General features: G+C 38.5%; 1 non-coding gene across 1 annotated transcript; it reads right to left on the bottom strand.

Annotated features, from left to right (window-relative positions):
* Positions 1 to 10,081: 10,081 nt before the first annotated feature.
* LOC130977378 (small nucleolar RNA R71) lies at positions 10,082 to 10,185 on the bottom strand. The gene has a single exon (XR_009085071.1). It is a non-coding gene; the product is annotated as a small nucleolar RNA R71 (small nucleolar RNA).
* Positions 10,186 to 16,491: the final 6,306 nt, after the last annotated feature.

Here is a 16,491-nt window from a genome sequence, read left to right as displayed (position 1 = left end):
ACCCTGGACACCTCTAATTGGGGACTCTAGCAAAGCTGAGTCACAATCTGAAAAGGTTCACCCAATTATGTGTCTGTGGCATGAATGTATCCGGTGGTAATACTGGAAGACAGAGTGCTTTGGGCCACGGCCAAGACTCATAAAGTAGCTGTGTTCAAGAATCATCATACTTAACTAGGAGAATCAATAACACTATCTGGATTCTGAGTTCCTATAGAAGCCAATCATTCTGAATTTCAAAGGATAGAGTGAGATGCCAAAACTGTTCAGAGGCAAAAAGCTAAAAGCCCCGCTCATCTAATTAACACTGATCTTCATAGATGTTTTTGGAATTCATTACATATTCTCTTCTCTTTATCTTATTTGATTTTCAGTTGCTTGAGGACAAGCAACAAATTAATTTTGGTGTTGTGATGAGCGGATAATTTATACGCTTTTTGGCATTGTTTTTAGTATGTTTTTAGTATGTTTTAGTTAGTTTTTATTATATTTTTATTAGTTTTTAGTTAAAATTCACTTTTCTTGACTTTACTATGAGTTTGTGTGTTTTTCTGTGATTTCAGGTATTTTCTGGCTGAAATTGAGGGACCTGAGCAAAAATCTGATTCAGAGACTGAAAAGGACTGCAGATGCTGTTGGATTCTAACCTCCCTGCACTCGAAGTAGATTTTCTGGAGCTACTAAAGCCCAATTGGCGCGCTCTCAATGGCGTTGGAAAGTAGACATCCTGGGCTTTCCAGCAATGTATAATAGTCCATACTTTGCCCGAGATTTGATGGCCCAAACCGGCGTTACAAATCAGCTCAAAACTGCCCGGCGTTAAACGCCGGAACTGGCACAAGAATGGGAGTTAAACGCCCAAACTAGCACAAAAGCTGGCGTTTAACTCCAAGAAGAGTCTCTACACGAAAATGCTTCAATGCTCAGCCCAAGCACACACCAAGTGGGCCCGAAAGTGGATTTTTATGTCATTTACTCATCTTTGTAAATCCTAGGCTACTAGTTCTTTATAAATAGGACCTTTTGCTATTGTATTTTCATCGGGGTAGCTATCTTTGAGTAGTTTTATGCTATCTTAGATCATTGGGAGGCTGGCCATTCGGCCATGCCTAGACCTTGTTCTTATGTATTTTCAACGGTGGAGTTTCTACACACCATAGATTAAGGTGTGGAGCTCTGCTGTACCTCGAGTATTAATGCAATTACTATTGTTCTTCTATTCAATTCAGCTTGTTCTTATTCCAAGATATTCATTCGCACTCAAGAACTTGATGAATGTGATGATTATGTGACGCTCATCATCATTCTCACTTATGAACGCGTGAATGACAACCACTTCCGTTCTACAAGCAAACAAGGCTTGAATGTTTATCTCTTGGATTTTCTTAACCGGAATCTTCGTGGTATAAGCTAGAATTGATGGCGGCATTCAAGAGAATCCGGAAGGTCTAAACCTTGTCTGTGGTATTCTGAGTAGGATTCAATGATTTGTGTGGTAAAAGCATAGCTTTTTTGTTTTTCCATAACCATTGATGGCACCTAAGGACGGAGAAACCTCTAGAAAGAGAAAAGGGAAGACAAAAGCTTCCACATCTAAGTCATGGGAGATGGAGAGATTCATCTCAAAAGCCCATCAAGACCACTTCTATGAAGTCGTGGCCAAGAAGAAGGTGATCCCTGAGGTCTCTTTCATGCTCAAGAAAAATGAGTATCCGGTGATCTGACATGAGATCCAAAGAAGAGGGTGGGAAGTTCTTACCAACCCCATTCAACAAGTCAGAATCTTAATGGTTCAAGAGTTCTATACAAACGCATGGATCACTAGGAACCATGATCAAAACATGAACCCAAACCCAAAGAATTGGCTTACAATGGTATGGGGGAAATGCTTAGATTTCAGTCCGAAGAACGTAAGGTTGGCGTTCAACTTGCCTATGATGCAAGAAGACGCACGCCCCTACACTAGAAGGGTCAATTTTGATCAAAGGTTGGACCAAGTCCTCATGGACATATGTGTGGAAGGAGCTCAATGGAAAAGAGACTCAAAAGGCAAGCCGGTTCAATTGAGAAGATTGGACCTCAAGCCTGTGGCTTGAGGATGGTTGGAGTTCATCCAACACTCCATCATCCCCACTAGCAACCGATCCGAAGTAACTGTGGATCGGGCCACCGTGATCCATAGCATCATGATTGGAGAGGAAGTAGAAGTCCATGAAGTCATCTCTCTAGAACTCTACAAAGTAACCGAAAAGCCCTCCACCTTGGCAAGGCTAGCTTTTCCTCATCTCATTTGCCATCTATGCTACTTAGCTGGAGTTGTCATAGAAGGAGACATCCTCATTGAAGAGGACAAGCACATCACTAAAAAGAGGATGGAGCAAACAAGAGAATCCATTCATGGATCTCAAGAGACGCATGAGGAAGCTCATCATCAAGAAATCCCTGAGATGCCTCAAAGGATGTATTTTTCTCCAAACAACTATTGGGAATAACTCAACACTTCTCTAGAAGGATTGAGTCATGACATGAACCAATTAAGGGTGGAACACCAAGAGCACTCCATCATCCTCCATGAAATTAGAGAATATCAAAGAGCTATGAGGGAGGAGCAACAAAGGCAAGGAAGAGACATAGAGGAGCTCAAGGACGCCATTGGTCCTTCAAGAAGAAGGTGTCACCATCACTAAGGTGGACTCATTCTTTAACTTCCTTATTCTTATCTCTCTATTTTTTGGTTTTTGAGTTTTATGTTTGTCTATGTTTGTGTCTTTACTACATGATCATTGGTATTTAGTAACTATGTCTTAAGGCTATGAATAATTCCATGAATCCTTCACCTTTCTTAAATGAAAAATGTTTTTAATACAAAAGAACAAGAAGTACATGAGTTTCGAATTCATCCTTGAAATTAGTTTAATTATATTGATATGGTGACAATACTTTTTGTTTTCTGAATGAATGCTTGAACGGTGCATATTTTTGATCCTGTTGTTTATGAATGTTAAAATTGTTGGCTCTTGAAAGAATGATGAAAAAGAGAAATGTTGTTGATAATCTGAAAAATCACAAAATTGATTCTTGAAGCAAGAAAAAGAAGTGAAGAACAAAGCTTATGAAAATAAATAAATATATAAATGGCAAAAAAAAGAAAGAAAAAGAAAAAGCAAGCAGAAAAAGCCAATAGCCCTTAAAACCAAAAGGCAAGGGTAAAAAGGATCCAAAGCTTTGAGCATCAATGGATAGGAGGGCCCAAGGAAATAAAATCCAGGCCTAAGCGGCTAAATCAAGCTGTCCTTAACCATGTGCTTGTGGCATGCAAGTCTAAGTGAAAAGCTTGAGACTGAGTGGTTAAAGTTGTGATCCAAAGCAAAAAGAGTGTGCTTAAGAGCTCTGGACTCCTCTAACTGGGGACTTTAGCAAAGCTGAGTCACAATCTAAAAAGGTTCACCCAGTCATGTGTTTGTGGCATTTATGTATCCGGTGGTAATACTAGAAAACAAAGTGCTTAGGGCCACGGCCAAGACTCAAAAAAGTAGCTGTGTTCAAGAATCAACATACTTAACTAGGAGAATCAATAACACTATCTGAACTCTGAGTTCCTATAGATGCCAATCATTCTAAACTTCAAAGGATAAAGTGAGATGCCAAAACTGTTCAGAAGCAAAAAGCTACAAGTCCCGCTCATCTAATTAGAACTAATATTCATTGATATTTTGGGATTTATAGTATATTCTCTTCTTTTTATCTTATTTGATTTTTAGTTGCTTGGGGACAAGCAACAATTTAAGTTTGGTGTTGTGATGAGCGGATAATTTATACGGTTTTTGGCATTGTTTTAAGGTAGTTTTTAGTAGGATCTAGCTACTTTTAGGGATGTTTTTATTAGTTTTTATGCAAAATTCACATTTTTGTACTTTACTATGAGTTTGTGTGTTTTTCTGTGATTTCAAGTATATTCTGGTTGAAATTGAGGGACCTGAGCAAAAATCTTATTCAGGCTGAAAAAAGACTGCTGATGTTGTTGGATTCTGACCTCCCTACACTCGAGATGGATTTTCTGGAGCTACAGAACTCCAAATGGCACGCTCTCAACTGCGTTGGAAAGTATATAATAGTCCATACTTTATTCGAGTTTAGACGATGCAAACTGGCGTTCAACGCTAGTTCCATACTACATTCTGGAATAAAACGCCAGAAACACGTCACAAATCAAAGTTAAACGCCAAACAAACGTTACAACTTGGTGTTTGACCCCAAGAGAAGCCTCTGCACGTGTAAGGCTCAAGCTCAGCCTAAGCACACACGAAAGTGGGCCCCGGAAGTGAATTTCTGCACTTAGACATATTTCTGTAAATCCTAGTAACTAGTCTAGTATAAATAGGACATTTTACTATTGTATTAGACATCTTTGGTCTCAGTTTTAATCAATTGTTCATCTTAGGAGACTATTGATCACGTTTTGGGGGCTGGCTTCTCGGCCATGCCTAGACCATCACTTATGTATTTTCAACGGTTGATTTTCTACACACTATAGATTAAGGTGTGGAGCTCTGCTATACCTCGAGCATTAATGCAATTACTACTATTCTCCATTCAATTCATGCTTATTCCTATTCTAAGATATTCATTCGCACTTTAACCTGATGAATGTGATGATCCGTGACACTCATCACCATTCTCAATCTATGAATGCGTGCCTGACAACCACCTCCGTTCTACTTTCGATTGAATGAGTATCTCTAGGATTCCTTAATCAAAGTCTTCGTGGTATAAGCTAGAATTATTGGCGGCCATTCTTGAGAATCCGAAAAGTCTAAACCTTGTCTGTGGTATTCCGAGTAGGATTCAGGGATTGAATGACTGTGACGAGCTTCAAACTCGCGATTGTTGGGCGTAGTGACAGACGCAAAAAAATCAATGGATTCTATTCCGACATGATGGAGAACCGACAGATGATTAGCCGTGCTGTGATAGAACATTTGGACCATTTTCACTGAGAGGATGGGAAGTAGCCATTGACAACAGTGATACCCTACATACAGCTTGCCATGGAAAGGAGTAAGAAGGATTGGATGAAAGCAGTAGGAAAGCAGAGATTCAGAAGGAACATAGTATCTTCATGCGCTTATCTGAAATTCCTACCAATGAATTACATAAGTATCTCTATCTTTATTTTATGCTTTATTTATCTCTATTTTCGAAAACCATTATAACCATTTGAGTCCTCCTAACTGAGATTTACAAGATGACCATAGCTTGCTTCATACCAACAATCTCCGTGGGATCGACCCTTATTCACGTAAGGCATTACTTGGACGACCCATTGCACTTGCTGGTTAGTTGTGTGAAATTGTGACAAAGTGTGATTCACGTTTGAGAGCTCCAAGTCCATTGGTGCCATTATTGATGATCACAATTTCGTGCACCAGTGGGGAGATGATAGGAGCTGAGGACAGTTTCTTTTTCAAGTTCTCAAACGCAAGCATGCACTTCTCATCAAAGATAAATGGTGCATCAGACATAAGGAGATTGCTTAAGGGCTTGGTTATCTTTGAAAAATCTTTAATAAACCTTCTGTAGAAGCTAGCATGCCCCCAAAAAGCTCCTAATTGCCTTGACATCACTTGATGGAGGTAATTTTTCAATTAGCTCCACCTTAGCTCTGTCTACCTCAATACCTTGGTTAGAAACTTTATGGCCTAGGACTATTCCATCTGTCACCATAAAGTGGCATTTTTCCCAATTCAAGACCAAGTTGGTCTCTTGACATCTTTTTAATACCAAGGCAAGATGATTTAGGCAATTAGGAAAGGAGTCTCCGAATACTGAAAAGTCATCCATGAAAACTTCAATGAACTTCTATATCATATCCGAGAAGATGGAAAGCATGTAGCGTTGAAAAGTTGCAGGTGCATCACATAGCCCAAATGGCATGCGCTTATAGGAAAACACCCCATATGGGCAAGTAAATGATGTTTTCTCCTCGTCTCTTGGATCAACCACTATTTGGTTATATCCTAAATAACCATCTAGAAAACAATAGTATGCGTGTCCTGCAAGTCTTTCTAGCATCTGGTTCACGAAGGGAAGTGGGAAATGATATTTACTCGTGGCTTCATTGAGTTTTCTGTAATCAATACACATCCTCCATCCTGTGACATTTTGATGAGCGGATAATTTATACGCTTTTTGGCATTGTTTTTAGATAGTTTTTAGTATAATCTAGCTATTTTTAGGGATGTTTTCATTAGTTTTTATGCTAAATTCACATTTCTGGACTTTACTATGAGTTGTGTGTTTTTCTGTGATTTTAGGTAATTTCTAGCTGAAATTGAGGGACCTGAGTAAAACTCTAATAGAAGGCTAACAAAGGACTGCTGATGCTGTTGGATTCTGACCTCTTTACACTCGAAATGGATTTTCTGGAGCTACAAAACTCCAAATGGCGCGCTCTCAATGGCGTTGGAAAGTAGACATCCAGAGCTTTCCAGAAATATATAATAGTCCATACTTTATTCGGGATTAGACGACGCAAACTGGCGCTCAACGCCAGTTCCATGCTGCATTCTGGAGTCAAACGCCAGAAACACGTCACGAACCAGAGTTGAACGCCAAAAACACGTTACAACTTGGTGTTCAACTCCAAAAGAAGCCTCTTCACGTGTAAAGCTCGAGCTCAGCCCAAGCACACACCAAGTGGGCCCCGGAAGTGGATTTCTGCATCAATGACTTACTTCTGTAAACCATAGTAGCTAGTCTAGTATAAATAGAACATTTTACTATTGTATTCAGGGTCTTTTGACCGATCCTAGATCCTGAATTGTATTTTTGATCATGTGATCACGTTTTGGGGGCTGGCTATTCGGCTATGCCTGAACCTTCATCAGTTATGTATTTTCAACGGTGGAGTTTCTACACACTATAGATTAAGGGTGTGGAGCTCTGCTGTACCTCGAGTTTTAATGCAATTACTACTATCTTTTATTCAAATTTAATCTTATTTCTGTTCTAAGATACTACTCGTACTTCATCTGATGGATGTGATGATCCGTGACACTCATCATCATCCGTCCCTATGAACGCGTGACTGACAACCACCTCCGTTCTACAAGCGAAAGCTAGAGTGTGAATCTCTTAGATTTTCTGACGCACGACGCATGGTTGACCTCGCCTAACAACCGAGCCCTCCATTCCATGAGATCAAAGTCTTCGTGGTATAAGCTAGAATTTATGGCGTCATTCATGAGAATCCGGAAAGTCTAAACCTTGTCTGTGGTATTCTGAGTAGGATTCCGGGATTGAATTACTGTGACGAGCTTCAAACTCGCGATTGTTGTGCGCGATGACAAACGCAAAAGAATCAAGGGATTCTATTCCGACATGATCGAGAACCGACAGATGATTAGTCGTGCCGTGACAGAGCATTTGGACCTTTTTCACTGAGAGGATGGGATGTAGCCATTGACAACGGTGATGCCCTACATACAACTTGCCATGGAAAGGAGTAAGAAGGATTGGATGAAGGCAGTAGGAAAGCAGAGATTCTGAAGGAGCACAACATCTTCATACGCGTATCTGAGATTCCCATAAATGATCTACATAAGTATTTTTATCTTTATTTTCTGTTTATTTATTATTATTATTCAAAAACTCCATAACCATTTATTATCCTCCTGACTGAGATTTATAAGATGACCATAGCTTGCTTCATACCAACAATCTCCGTGGGATCAACCCTTACTCACGTAGGGTTTATTACTTGGATGATCCAGTGCACTTGCTAGTTAGTTGTGCGAGGTTGTGAAGAAAGTGCTGAGTTAGTAAATGCGCACACCAAGTTTAATGCCATTATAAGAGATCACAATTTCGCCTATCAAGTTTTTGGCACCGTTGCCGGGGATTGTTCGAGTTTGGACAACTGATGGTTCATTTTGTTGCTCAGATTAGGTAATTTTCTTTTTGTTTTATTTTCGAAAAAAAATTTTTTCAAAAAAAATCTTTCAAAAATTTATCACCTATTTTCGAAAATTTTCAGAGCTTTCAAGAATGAATTCTAGAGTTTCATATAACATGTTTTAGCTTGGCTGGCTATTAAGCCATGTCTAATTCATAGGATTTTGATTGAGGACTTTGGATTCATTACTTTTTTTCTTTTTTCCTATATGTTTTTCGAAAAATATAAAATAAAATACAAAAAAATAATAAATCATAAAAAAGTCAAAAATATTTTGTGTTTCTTGTTTGAGTCTTGAGTCAACCTTTAAGTTTGGTGTCAATTGCATTTTTCTAAAAATTTATGCATTTTTCGAAAATCCATGCATGGTGTTCTTCATGATCTTCAAGTTGTTCTTGGTAAGTCTTCTTGTTTGATCTTGATGTTTTCTTGTTTTGTATCTTTTGTTGTTTTTCATTTCCATTTTTGCATTCATAGTGTGTAAACATTAAAGATTTTTAAGTTTGGTGTCTTGCATGTTTTCTTTGCATCAAAAAGTTTTTCAAAAATATGTTCTTGATGTTCATCATGATCTTCAAAATGTTCTTAGTGTTCATCTTGACATTCATAGTGTTCTTGCATGCATTATGTGTTTTGATTCATAATTTTCATGTTGTGAGTCATTTTTTATGTTTTTCTCTCTCATAATTAAAAATTCAAAAATCAAAAAAATATCTTTTCCTTTTTTTTTTCTCAAAATTTCGAAAATTTGGGTTGACTTAGTCAAAAATTTTTAAAATTAATTGTTTCTTGTAAGTCAAGTCAAATTTTCAAATTTTAAAAATCTTATCTTTTTAAAACTTTTTCAAAAATTAAATCTTTTTCATTTTTCTTATTAATTTACGAAAATCCTTTAAAATATTTTTCAAAAATCTTTTTCTTAGTTTTATCTTTATTTTCGAAAATTATGCTAACAATTAATATGATTGATTCAAAATTTTGAAGTTTGTTACTTTCTTGTTAAGAAAAGTTCAATCTTTAAATTTTAAAATCTTATCTTTTAGTTTCTTGTTAGTAAAGTAATCAATTTTAATTTTTAACCATATCTTTTTATCATATCTTTTTCAAAAATTTGATTTTAAAATATCTTTTCTAACTTCTTATCTTCTTATCTTTTCAAAATTAATTTTCAAATCTTTTTCAACTAACTATTTGACTTTTTGTTTGTTTCTTATCTTTTTCAAAACCACCTAACTACTCTTCCCTCTCTAATTTTCGAAAATACCTCCCTCTTTTTCAAAAATTCTTTTTAATTAATTAATTATTTTAAATTTTAATTTCAATTTTATTTCTTATCTTAATTTTCAAAAAATCATTAACTCCTTTTCAAAAAATTTATTTTCAAAAAACTTCTCTCTCATCTTATTCTATTTATTCATTCATTCACTAATACTTCTTTTCATCTCAAATCACTGCCCCTATCCTCACCCTTGTGTTTGGATTATTCATTCTTCTTCACTCTTATTCTCTTTCTTCTTCTACTAACAATAAGTAACCTCTTTACTGTGCCATAGAGGATTTCTCTTCTTTTTTTGTTCTCTTCTCTTTCATATGAGCAGGAACAAAGAAAAAGGCATTCTTGTTGAAGCTGATCCAGAACCTGAAAGGACTCTGAAGAGAAAACTAAGAGAAGCTAAATTACAACAATCCAAAGACAACCTTGCTGAAATTTTCGAACAAGAAAAGGAGATGGCAACCGAACCCAACAACAATAATACAAGAAGGATGCTTGGTGATTATACTGCACCTACTTCCAAGTTTGATGGAAGAAGCATCTCAATTCCTGCCATTGGAGCAAACAATTTTGAGCTGAAACCTCAACTAGTTACTCTAATGCAACAAAACTGCAAGTTTTATGGACTTCCGTCAGAAGATCCCTACCAGTTTTTAACTGAGTTCTTGCAGATCTATGAGACTGTTAAGACTAGTGGAGTAGATCCTGAAGTCTACAGGCTCAAGCTTTTCCCTTTTGCTGTAAGAGACAGAGTTAGAATATGGTTAGACTCACAACCTAAGGATAGCCTGGACTCTTGGGATAAGCTGGTCACGGCCTTCTTGGTTAAATTCTTTCCTCCTCAAAAGCTGAGCAAGCTTAGAGTGGATGTTCAGACCTTCAAACAAAAAGATGGTGAATCCCTCTATGAAGCTTGGGAAAGATACAAGCAGATGATCAAAAGATGTCCTTCTGACATGTTTTCAGAATGGACCATGATAGATATATTCTATTATGGTCTATCTGAGTTCTCTAAGATGTCACTGGACCATTCTGTAGGTGGATCCATTCACTTAAAGAAAACGCCTGTAGAGGCTCAAGAACTTATTGACATGGTTGCAAATAACCAGTTCATGTACACTTCTGAGAGGAATTCCGTGAATAATGGGACGCCTCAAAGGAAGGGAGTTCTTGAAATTGATGCTCTGAATGCCATATTGGCTCAGAACAAAATGTTGACTCCGCAAGTCAACATGATTTCTCAAAGTCTGAATGGATGGCAAAATGCATCCAACAGTACTAAAGAGGCATCTTCTGAAGAAGAAGCTTATGATCCTGAGAACTGATGAGCAGATAATTTATATGCCTTTTGGCATTATTTTTAGTATGTTTTTAGTATGTTTTAGTTAGTTTTTATTATATTTTTATTAGTTTTTAGTTAAAATTCACTTTTCTGGACTTTACTATGATTTTGTGTGTTTTTCTGTGATTTCAGGTATTTTCTGGTTGAAATTGAGGGACCTGAGCAAAAATCTGATTCAGAGGCTGAAAAGGACTGCAGATGTTGTTGGATTCTGACCTCCCTGCACTCGAAGTGGATTTTCTGGAGCTGCAGATGCCCAATTGGTGCGCTCTCAATTGCGTTGGAAAGTAGACATCCTGGGCTTTCCAGCAATGTATAATAGTTCATACTTTGCCTGAGATTTGACGGCCCAAAAAGGCATTCCAAGTCAGCTCAAGAATTTTGGCGTTTAACGCCGGAACTGGCACAAAAGCTGGCGTTTAACTCCAAGAAAAGTCTCTACACATGAAAGCTTCAATGCTCAGCCCAAGCACACACCAAGTGGGCCCGTAAGTGGATTTTTATGTCATTTACTCATCTTTGTAAACCCTAAGCTACTAGTTCTCTACAAATAGGACCTTTTTGCTATTGTATTGGAAAATCTTTTGATCATGTTTTTATGATTGAACCCTCTTTGGTAGGCTGGCCATTCGGCCATGCTTAGACCTTGTTCTTATGTATTTTCAATGGTGGAGTTTCTACACACCATAGATTAAGGTGTGGAGCTCTGCTGTACCTCGAGTATTAATGCAATTACTATTGTTCTTCTATTCAATTCAGCTTATTCTTGTTCTAAGATATTCATTCGCACCCAAGAACATGATGAATGTGATGATTATGTGACGCTCATCATCATTCTCACTTATGAACGCTTGCCTGACAACCACTTCCGTTCTACAAGCAAACAAGGCTTGAATGTTTATCTCTTGGATTCCTTAATCAAAATCTTCGTGGTATAAGGTAGAATTGATGGCGGCATTCAAGAGAATCCGGAAGGTCTAAACCTTGTCTGTGGTATTCTGAGTAGGATTCAAGGATTGAATGACTGTGACAAGCTTCAAACTCGCGATGTGGGGCGTTAGTGACAGACGCAAAAGAATCACTGGATTCTATTCCGACATGATCGAGAACCGACAGATGAATAGTCGTGCTGTGACAGAGCGCGTTGAACATTTTCACTGAAAGGACGAGACTGTAGCCATTGACAATGGTGATGCCCAACATACAGCTTGCCATGGAAAGGAGTAAGAAGGATTGGATGAAGACAGTAGGAAAGCAGAGAGACGGAAGGGACAAAGCATCTCCATATGCTTATCTAAAATTCTCACCAATGAACTACATAAGTATCTCTATCTTTATTTTATGTTTTATTCATCTTTTAGTTATCAATCCTCCATAACCATTTGAATCCGCCTGACTGAGATTTACAAGATGACCATAGCTTGCTTCATACCAACAATCTCCGTGGGATCGACCCTTACTTGCATAAGGTTTATTACTTGGACGACCCAGTGCACTTGCTGGTTAGTTGTGTGAAGTTGTGATAAAGAGTTGAGATTGCAATTGAGCGTACCATGTTGATGGCACCATTGATGATCACAATTCCGCGCACCAAGAACCCTGCAATAGTAGAGGTAAATTATATGGGTGAACCTTATGGAAACACCTATAATTCATCATGGAGAAATCATCCAAAATTCTCATGGAAGGATCAACAAAAGCCTCAACAAGGCTTTAATAATGGTGAAAGAAATAGGCTCAACAATATCAAGCCTTATCCATCATCTTCTCAGCAACAAACAGAGAATTCTAAACAGAACACATCTAACTTAGCAAACTTAGTCTCTAATCTGTCTAAAGCCACTTTAAGTTTCATGAGTGAAACAAGGTCCTCCACTAGAAATCTAGAGGCACAAGTGGGCCAGCTTAGTAAGAAAATCACTGAAACTCCTCCTAGTACTCTCCCAAGCAATACTGAAGAGAATCCAAAAAGAGAGTGCAAGGCCATTGATATAATCAACATGGCCGAACCTAGAGAGGAAGGAGAGGACATGAATCCCAATGAGGAAGACCTCATGGGACGTCTTTCAAGCAAGAAGGAGTTCCCTATTGAGGACCCAAGATCCCATTAAACCTTCTTCTGCCATTCATGAGCTCTGAAGACTATTCTTCCTCTGAAGAGGATGAAGATGTAACTAGAGAGCAAGTTGCTTAATATCTAGGAGCTATCATGAAGCTGAATGCCAAGTTATTTGGTAATGAGACTTGGGAAGGTGGACCTCCCTTGCTCATTAGTGAACTAGATACATGGGTTCAGCAAATTTTACCTCAAAAGAGACAAGATACTTGCAAATTCGTAATACCCTGCACCATAGGCACCATGATCTTTGAAAAAGCTCTGTGTGACCTGGGGTCAGGTATAAATCTTATGCCACTCTCTGTAATGGAGAAGTTGGGGATCATTGAGGTACAACCTGCCATATTCTCATTTCAAATGGCAGACAAGTCAGTCAGACAAGCTTATGGATTAGTAGAGGACGTGTTAGTAAAGGTTGAAGGCCTTTATATCCCTGCTGATTTCATAATCTTAGACACTAGGAAGGAGGAGGATGAATGCATCATCCTTGGAAGACCTTTCCTAGCCACAGCAAGAGCTGTGATAGATGTTAACAGAGGAGAATTAGTCCTTTAATTGAATAGGGAGTACCTTGTGTTTAAGACTCAAGGGTGTTCTTCTATATACATGGAGAGGAAGCATGAAAAGCTTCTCTCAGTATAGAGTCAAACAAAGCCCCCACAATCAAACTCTAAGTTTGGTGTTGGGAGGCCACAACCAAACTCTAAGTTTGGTGTTGGGAGTCTACAACATTGACCTGATCACTTGTGTGGCTCCATGAGAGCCCACTGTCAAGCTATTGACATTAAAGAAGCGCTTATTGGGAGGCAACCCAATTTTTATTTATCTAATTTTATTTTTTCTTTTTATTGTTCTTTTATGTTTTATTAGGTTCATGATCATGTGGAGTCACTAAAAAAAATACAAAAATTAAAAACAAAATCAAAAATAGCAGAAGAAAAATCACACCCTGGAGGAAGGACTTACTGGCGTTCAAACGCTAGTAAGGAGCATCTAGCTGGCGTTCAACGCCAGAACAGAGCATGGATCTGGCGTTGAACGCCAGAAACAAGCAGCATCCTGGCGTTTGAATGCCAGGAATAAACCCTTGAGGAGAGTTGGCGCTGAACGCCAGAAACAAGCATGGAACTGGCATTCAACGCCAGAAACATGCTGCAATTGGGCGTTGAACGCCCAACATAAGCATCACTTTGGCGTTTAAACGCCTGAATTGTATGCAAAGGCGTTTTACATGCCTAATTGGTGCAGGGATGTAAATCCTTGATACCTCAGGATCTGTGGACTCCACAGGATCATCTCAGGATCTGTGGACCCCACAGGATCATCTTAGGATCTGTGGACCCCACAGGATCCCGACCTACCTCAACTCACCTTCTCTCCTCTTCTTCACATTCATCCTCTCTTCTCCATAAACTCTCTTCCCTATAAACACTCTTCCCCAAAAACCCTTCACCAATCACCTCAATCTCTCTTTCCAATTACCCCCTTCACCACTCACATCCATCCACTCTTTCCCATAAACCCCACCTACCTTCAAAATTCAAAATTTCTTTCCCACCCAAACCCACCCTAAATGACCGAACCTACTCCCTCTCCCCTCGCTATAAATACCCCTTCATTCTTCTTCATTTTCCCACAACACAACCCTCTCTTCTCCTCCTTGACCGAAACACAACCTTCTCTCCCTCTCCTTCATATCTTCTTTTTCTTCATCTATTCTTTCTTCTCTTGCTCGAGGGCGAGCAATATTTTAAGTTTGGTGTGGTAAAAGCATAGCTTTTTGTTTTTCCATAACCATTAATGGCACATAATGCCGGAGAAACCTCTAGAAAAGGGAAAGTGAAGACAAAAGCTTCCACCTCCGAGTCATGGGAGATGGAGAGATTCATCTCCAAAGCCCATCAAGACCACTTCTATGATGTTGTGGCCAAGAAGAAAGTGATCCCTGAGGTTCCTTTCAAGCTCAAGAAAAATGAGTATCTGGAGATCCAACATGAGATCCAAAGAAGAGGTTGGGAAGTTCTGACCAACCTCATTCAATAAGTCGGACTCTTAATGGTTCAAGAGTTCTATGCCAATGCATGAATCACTAGGAACCATGATCAAAGTATGAACCCGAACCCAAAGAATTATCTTACAATGGTTCGGGGGAAATACTTAGATTTCAGTCCGAAAAATGTGAGGTTGGCGTTTAACTTGTCTACAATGCAAGAAAATGCACGCCACTACACTAGAAGGATCAACTTTAATCAAAGGTTGGACCAAGTCCTTATGGACATATGTGTTGAAGGAGCTCAATGGAAAAGAGACTCCAAAGGCAAGCCGGTTCAATTAAGAAGACAGGACCTCAAGCCTGTGGCTAGAGGATGGTTGGAGTTCATCCAACGCTCCATCATCCCCACTAGCAACAGATCCGAAGTTACTGTGGATCGAGCCATCATGATTCATAGCATCATGAATAGAGAGGAAGTAAAAGTTCATGAAGTCATCTCCCTTGAATTCTACAAAATAGCCAAAAAGTACTCCACCATGGCAAGGCTAGCTTTTCCTCATCTTATTTTCCATCTATGTTACTCAGCTGGAGTTATCATAGAAGGAGACATCCCCATTGAGGAGCACAAGCCCATCACTAAGAAAAGGATGGAGCAAACAAGAGAGCCCACTCATGGAACCCAAGAGACGCATGAGGAAGCTCATCACCAAGAAATCCCGGAGATGCCTCAAGGGATGCACTTTTCTCCCAACAACTATTGGGAACAACTCAACACTTCTCTAGAAGATTTGAGTTACAATATGGATCAATTAAGGGTGGAACATCAAGAGCACTCCATTATTCTCCATGAAATTAGAGAAGATCAAAGAGCAATGAGGGAGGAGCAACAAAGGCAAGGAAGAGACATAGAAGAACTCAAGGACATCATTGGTTCTTCAAGAAGAAAGCGCCACCATCACTAAGGTGGACTCATTCCTTGTTCTTGTTTTTTCTGTTTTTCGGTTTTTATGCTATATATGTGTTTATGTTTTATATCTCTACCTCATGATCATTAGTATTGAGTAACTATGTCTTAAGGCTATAAATAATTCCATAAATCCTTCACCTCTCTTAAATGAAAAATGTTTCTAATACAAAAGAACAAGAAGTACATGAGTTTCAAATTTATCCTTGAATTTAGTTTAATTATATTGATGTGGTGACAATACTTTTTGTTTTCTGAATGAATGCTTGAACAGTGCATATTTTTTATCTTGTTCTTTATGAATGTTAAAATTGTTGGCTCTTGAAAGAATGATGAACAAAGAGAAATGCTATTGATAATTTGAAAAATCATGAAATTGATTTTTGAAGCAAGAAAAAGCAGTGAATAGCAAAAGCTTGCAAAAAAAAGTGGCAAAAAAAATAATAATAGAAAGAAAAAGAAAAAGCAAGCAGAAAAAGCCAATAGCCCTTAAAACCAAAAGGTAAGGGTAAAAAGGATCCAAGGCTTTGAGCATCAAGGGATAGGAGGGCCCAAGGAAATAAAATCCAGGCCTAAGCGGCTAAATCAAGCTGTCCCTAACCATGTGCTTGTGGCATGCAGGTCTAAATGAAAAGCTTGAGACTGAGTGGTTAAAGTCATGATCCAAAGCAAAAAGAGTGTGCTTAAGAACTCTGGACACCTCTAACTGGGGACTTTAGCAAAGCTGAGTCATAATCTGAAAAGCTTCACCCAGTTTTGTGTCTGTGGCATTTATGTATCTGGTGGTAATACTGGAAAACAAAATGCTTAAGGCCACGGCCAAGACTCATAAAAATAGCTGTGTTCAAT

The sequence above is a fragment of the Arachis stenosperma genome, chromosome 4, assembly GCF_014773155.1.
Source record: "Arachis stenosperma cultivar V10309 chromosome 4, arast.V10309.gnm1.PFL2, whole genome shotgun sequence".
In the NCBI taxonomy this organism is placed as follows: Eukaryota; Viridiplantae; Streptophyta; class Magnoliopsida; order Fabales; family Fabaceae; genus Arachis; species Arachis stenosperma.
Note: the sequence above shows the minus strand (reverse complement) of the source record. Positions and strands in the feature narration are given on the sequence as shown.